The sequence below is a fragment of the Eumetopias jubatus genome, unplaced genomic scaffold (genome assembly GCF_037043125.1).
Source record: "Eumetopias jubatus isolate StellerSeaLion01/CBP00866 unplaced genomic scaffold, mEumJub1_p1.0 scaffold_4, whole genome shotgun sequence".
In the NCBI taxonomy this organism is placed as follows: domain Eukaryota; kingdom Metazoa; phylum Chordata; class Mammalia; order Carnivora; family Otariidae; genus Eumetopias; species Eumetopias jubatus.
Window position 1 is genome coordinate 47,396,994 of NW_028274810.1, and position 6,060 is coordinate 47,403,053.

General features: G+C 36.5%; 1 pseudogene; it reads left to right on the plus strand.

The window, feature by feature from the left end:
* The first annotated feature begins 805 nt into the window (after positions 1 to 805).
* On the plus strand, positions 806 to 1,492 carry LOC114208323 (acidic leucine-rich nuclear phosphoprotein 32 family member D-like; annotated as a pseudogene).
* Positions 1,493 to 6,060: the final 4,568 nt, after the last annotated feature.

The window sequence follows — 6,060 nt, forward strand, 5'->3', positions numbered from 1 at the left end:
TAGGTATCTGTCATTGCATAATCCGACCTCCTCTCCTCTATTTCATGCACAGAGAAATTTGAATGTGATAGTCAGGCATTTGATATCTGTATATGATGCATAACAACATATTACAGAATTCATTAACTTGGACCTTGATTAAAGCCTCAGTTGGAAAAAATAATCATATAGATATTAACACAATATTACTTGAACACTTAATAATGCCATATAATTTACATCTAATCCTAGAAACATTTCTCAAATTAGTTACTTTAACTATAAGTTTCCTTTGATAAAACATATTACAGAAACTGCTGGCTTTCCATGAAAACCATTCTACTCTTCCTAGCTACAACAGACTATATATCCTAGCTTCTTTTGTAGGTAAGTGTGATCATGTGGCTGCATGCTCTCTATGAAATGTTAGGAAATTATTATGTGTCACTTTCAGTACAGCCCAGAACATTTTCCATGAGAATCCCTCCATGATCTTAACCCTCCCAGTTTCTTTAAGTAGTATGGATGATGATAACGCTGAAATCACATGTTTAAGATCCAAAGATGCCATCAAACTGAGTCTCTAAATAACTTCTTGTAGGGCAATGTTCCCCTAGCACCATGCTCTGGACCTGTCCTAAACTAGTGAACAAGAATATCCTTCTATTTCATTTAGTCATTATATCACATGGGGTCTGCTTTGAGGCTGTAAAGTGGAATGCTGCTGTAAAAAATGTAAAATGCATGGTTTTGTCATAATGATTAGGAAGCAGGTTGATTGAATTCCACCAGCGCCAGGAGCCACTGCAGAGAAAGAGTGCAAGAGATGGACATGGACAAATGGATTCATTTAGAGCTGGGGAACAGGAGGCTCTGATATGATATGAAAGAGCTTGTCCTGGACAATTACCCATCAATTGGAGGCAAAATGGAAAGACTCACAGATGAATTTGAAGAACTGTAGTTCTTCAGTACAAAACATAGGCCTCACCTCAGACGCAAAGTGACTAAAGTTAAACTTAAACTTGAAGTAAGCAATAACAGAATCTCAGGGGCCTGGAAGTACTGGCAGAAAGCTGTCCAAACCTCATACATCTATACTTAAATGGCAACAAAATTAAAGACCTCTGCACAGTAGAGCCACTGGGAAAGTTAGAAAACCTCAAGAGTTTAGACCTTTTCAGTTGTGAGGTCACCAGTCTGAACGATTATCAAGAAAATGTGTTCAAGCTCCTTCTGCAGCTCACAGTTTCTCAATGGCTATGACCAGGATGACAAGGAGGTCCCCAGCTCAGATGCTGAGGGCTATGTGGAAGGCCTGGAGCGTGATGAGGTGGAGGAGGAGGAGGAAGATGCTAAGGTAGTGGAAGACTAGGAGGATGAAGGGGAGGAGGAGGAAGAAGGTTATAACCACAGGGAAGTACAAGAGGAGGAAGATGAAGATGTTGGTGAAGAAAAGCTGGATCAGAAGCGAAAATGAGAACTTGAGGATGAGGGAGAAGACGATGACTAAGTGGAATAATCTATTTTAAAAAAACCTTATTGTGATTTGACTGTTTTTACCCATACCACTCCTCTCCAGAAATCCTGCCCCCTGAAACTTATTTTCTTCTGATGGTAACATTGCCGTTGGAACGAGACAGGCAAAGTGTACTGGGGGTTTTGAGGGAAGGGAGGGCGGGAGGGGGTGGAATAAAATACTATTTTTACTGCCACTAATTCCCCCCCTTTTTCTTTGTGTCTGGTTTAGTCCCTATAAATGCAATAGCTGAGTAATCACCAAGTGAGCATTTGTTCCTTACTCTCAGAGGATGGTTTGGAGGGCCCTTACAATTCCTGGTATTTACTGAGTCTCCGGAATTGGTTCAAAGGTCATGCCTGGCCTCCGTTTGGCTTCTCAAAGCCCAGAAGGGGATGAGCATGAGCCACATCTTACCTCTTCCTCTGGTTCTTATGACAGAAGTCATAAGAAGTCATTTCTTGGGCCTGCTAGAGGCATCTAGTACCCTGGTTTGTAAATAGCAACCTAATGGCCTATTTTGGCAATGGCTGGGGAGACATTCCCCCTCTCTCATTTCTTTCCCTCTTCACAGATGGTGGTGGGCTTTGCTCAATGGAGAAGACTCTGATGTCACTCTTCAGAGCTATGAACCAGAGAATGGAAAACAACAAGCTTACTTAAATGTTATGAGTAAAATGGATTTGGCCATCATAATTTAAGAAGCAGCAGCAAACCCTCAAACGTCAACCTCTTTAAAAGATTTAAAAAAAAAAACCTGCCTTATCTTGTTCTGTAAAAAAATTACAATATTTTGTTTTACAAAATGACAAGGGAATTCTTCCACATGTACTTCTGTACTTAGACCATTTTTACGAACCTAAGTGCAGGAGACATTACTGCATGTTGACTGTTTTGTTGTTGTTGTTGTTAAGATTTATTTGTCAGAGAGAGAGAGAGAGAGAGAGAGAGAATGTACAAGCAGGAGGAGCGGCAGGCTCCCCGCTGAGCAAGGAGCTGAAGGCAGACACTTAAGGAACAGTGACCAAGGCATCCTTTGACTGAGTTTTTTGTTGTTTTTGTTTTTCATACACCCGAGCCTTGAAAAACTAACCCAAAATTATATTTCCTTATTTAGTGGAAATCTAAAATGACTGCAAATTCCTAGTGAATGTCCAGGTTTGTTTTCATGTCGCTCTTCTGGATTGCTTTAGAAGTGACGTGTAATTTCCTAGCCCATGTATCATCTGTATAAAAGAACATCTGCACTGGTTTTTCTCTTGCCCCTTAGAAAGCCAAACTTTGAGCTTTATGTCTGTTTGTCCTTGATAAATTTCAATAAATCTTTTTATCAAAAATGAAAGGAAGCAGACAACACGGAAAAGAAACTACAACCTAGAAATCTGAAGACTTATTTTATGCAATGGCAAAATATTTTGTAGAACTACTACCTGAAAAAATATGCAAGTTAATCAATGTACCTATAGCTTTAGGAAAAATAGTTGGAAAAAGTCAACTATTGTTAAGTATGGATACTCCTCACTCCCTTTGACATGGTATTACAAAATAGAGATGAGCTCAGGGAAATCTAAAAACAAAGTCCAAGTCCACAAAAGGCTGGAGAAAACAACTGATTCTGGACCCTAAAGAATATAAGGCTGAAAAAGGCTTTGAACAACAAAATCCCATTAAGACTTCTTAAGACCCATTTAAATCTCTGGCAAATGTAACATAAAGGGTTTACCTTCCCACTTAAGACTATTTTCTTCAGATGATCTCATCATGGTAGTTACCATTAAGTAGACAGCATGAAAAAGTGATGGGGTCAAAAAACAATAAAAATAAAAAAGCTTTAAGAACTATGCCTAGGAGAAAACTTCGGGTTTATGTAGTTTTCAGTACTAGCAAATAACTACTAAGAAATAGATCAGTAGCCTATCATAATTTTAAGGGAAATTATTTTGTCAAAGAAACAAGAAGGCAGCCCCCAAAATACCTTTAATTGTTTCAGCTATAAATAAATCTTGGGCTTCCAAGGTTGCACCAGCAGGAAACAAAACAAAAGCTGTAGTAGCCTTTAAGAGAATTAGATTCTCAACACTCACTAGAAAGGTGGGCATGGAGACTAATAAGTAAGGAATGACTCCCCAGAAGGCAAAGTTGGAGCCACTGAGAATGAGATTTTTCCTTGAGAGAACACTCAGTTTCTAATCAAAGAATTTCCTTCATTGCCAGGGTAGAATTCTTCCTAATGCCTTCCCTACAAAATAATATCATTCTTTTCTTTATTGCAAGTCAGTGCTTTCCCATTTCCCACTATTCTAATTTAATTACTTTTGTATGGATCATCTTTCCACAATCTACAGTTATATGTTGAGTTTGAATATGCAGATGACTTATCTTTTGAGTTTACAAGTCTTGAGACAATAAGTAATCACATTCTGACATAACCAGGATATTATACATCACAGAAATTCGGTGCATTGAGCTAGGTGTTTCTCTCTGCTTCCCTCAAAGTTTTTTTCTTTTGTTGTTTCTTTTCTTTACAGCCATGTGAATGATAGATAGCCAATGGCATGTAAACAGAATTGGTGTGTGTCACTTACAGACAAGGATCATAAAAATTTTGTTATTGTTTATTTTCCTTGCTGGCTTACTAGTATAATGATGTCCAGAGCAACTTTGAAGTCACAGGCTAAAGATGGAAGAATGACGAAGAACCCCTGATTAACTACATGTAACAGCCCACCTCCACTGCCCTCCACTGTACCCTTAGCCCTGAATTTGTGGCATGGCCCAGGGCTGTTATGTTTATGACAATCACATGTCTATGTCATGGAGTCATTTTGTTATATATTTATTTGCAATAGTAGTATAGACTATTTAATGTCTTAGGCTTCAACTAATATAAACAATTCTGGATATAAAACTGTCTCCAAAGGTCACTGTATTCAACCAAATCATATTCTGACCAAAGAAATAAAAAAACATCTTGAATATTTGACAATATTAACATTAGCATAAATATCTAATATGTTGAGAAGTGTTATAGGACTTTAAATCAATATCTAGACATTTCCACTGCTCTGTGGATTATACTAGAAAGACAATCTAAGGTTTCTATGATTTTTTAATTTCCCTTGAAATGGTCATTTACTTTACTAACTCTATAAATGCTTTTATTACCATTTAGGCAGTTTTATTTTATGAATTAAATCCTTTAGCATGGGGGAGGGAATACTTATGTGTGGATTTGTTTTTGTTTTGTTTACATTCTAATTCTATTTGAGAAATAACTACTGTATTAGATGTCTTTAAGTGGTTAGATTTTTGGCATGTCATAATCTTGGCTACCATTGTTTCTCGTTGTCATACCTACACCAAGCAGGTCCACTGGTCTGTTCAATAATGTTTATGACTCTAAAAGTTTTCCTATGGCTAATAACATGGGCCTTGATCACCATCATGAATGTTTTCCTTTCCATGGACTTAGCAAATTAGAGACCACTAGTTAGAATTTTGAAACCATAGGAGAAACCTCTGAAAGGCATATCCAAGTTGACTCACTTTACCTCCTTTCCACTCATCTAAACATCCTTCTGTTTTTCAAGAGAGAAGATAAAATTTCAAATAAAAGAAAACTTAAATTCAAAGAGTTTCTTTTACATTCTTATTCAATTTTTCCTCTCACAAGTTGCTGCCCTTCATAAAACAATTCCATTTATAGGTAAAGAAACTAGTTATATAGTTATCTTAAAGAAATTTCACCATGTGAGAAACATACATGGAGCAAGTAAAATGTACAGAAAAGTAAAAATATTAACCCTTCTGTAGTATATATATTTACTTTCATAGTGGTCTATTCTTTATTCCCTTCTTTTCCAATCCTTTTCTCTCGTAATCGTGCAGAGTACAACTGACAAATATTGGCTGAGAATATTGCCAGGTAGATAAATATCCTAATATCTGCCTATTAGGAGGCACAGAATCACAGAGAGAAAATGGCTTTTTAATGGCACAATGCAATATAAACCCAACACATTGGAAGTTAAAACTGATGGCCTCTCACTTCCCTGGATAATATTATTGTTCAGGAATTTCTCCTCAAAAGAACTAGAGTTACCACCATAAGAAATGTTTTCGATGCAATCAAGTAAACTAAATATATACATTTTGTTCATTCATAAAATTCATATTATATTCTTACCACATAAAATATTAAGATACTTAGCATAATGAATTCTATCAAGTTTCAGCAAAAACCTTTTGTGTGCACATAGAAATATGATCTTTGAGGACACTCAGAGCATTTTATGACAAAATGAATTTCAGTTCTGTGACTATGGCACAAATAAACTAGCATTTTTGCATTTGATCCATAGGTTCAAGTACTTCCTAGATGCCTTAATTCTAACAAGATATTTAACAAATCTTTAATACTGATTAGAGTGAAATTGTTAAAGGTCAGCTTCCCCTACCCACTTATCTTGCAAGATTACTAATGGACCTGATTTTTTTTTTAACCTACATAATGAATTGTATCACCAATGTGCTGTAAATCTTGATTTTTAAAATAAACTCAA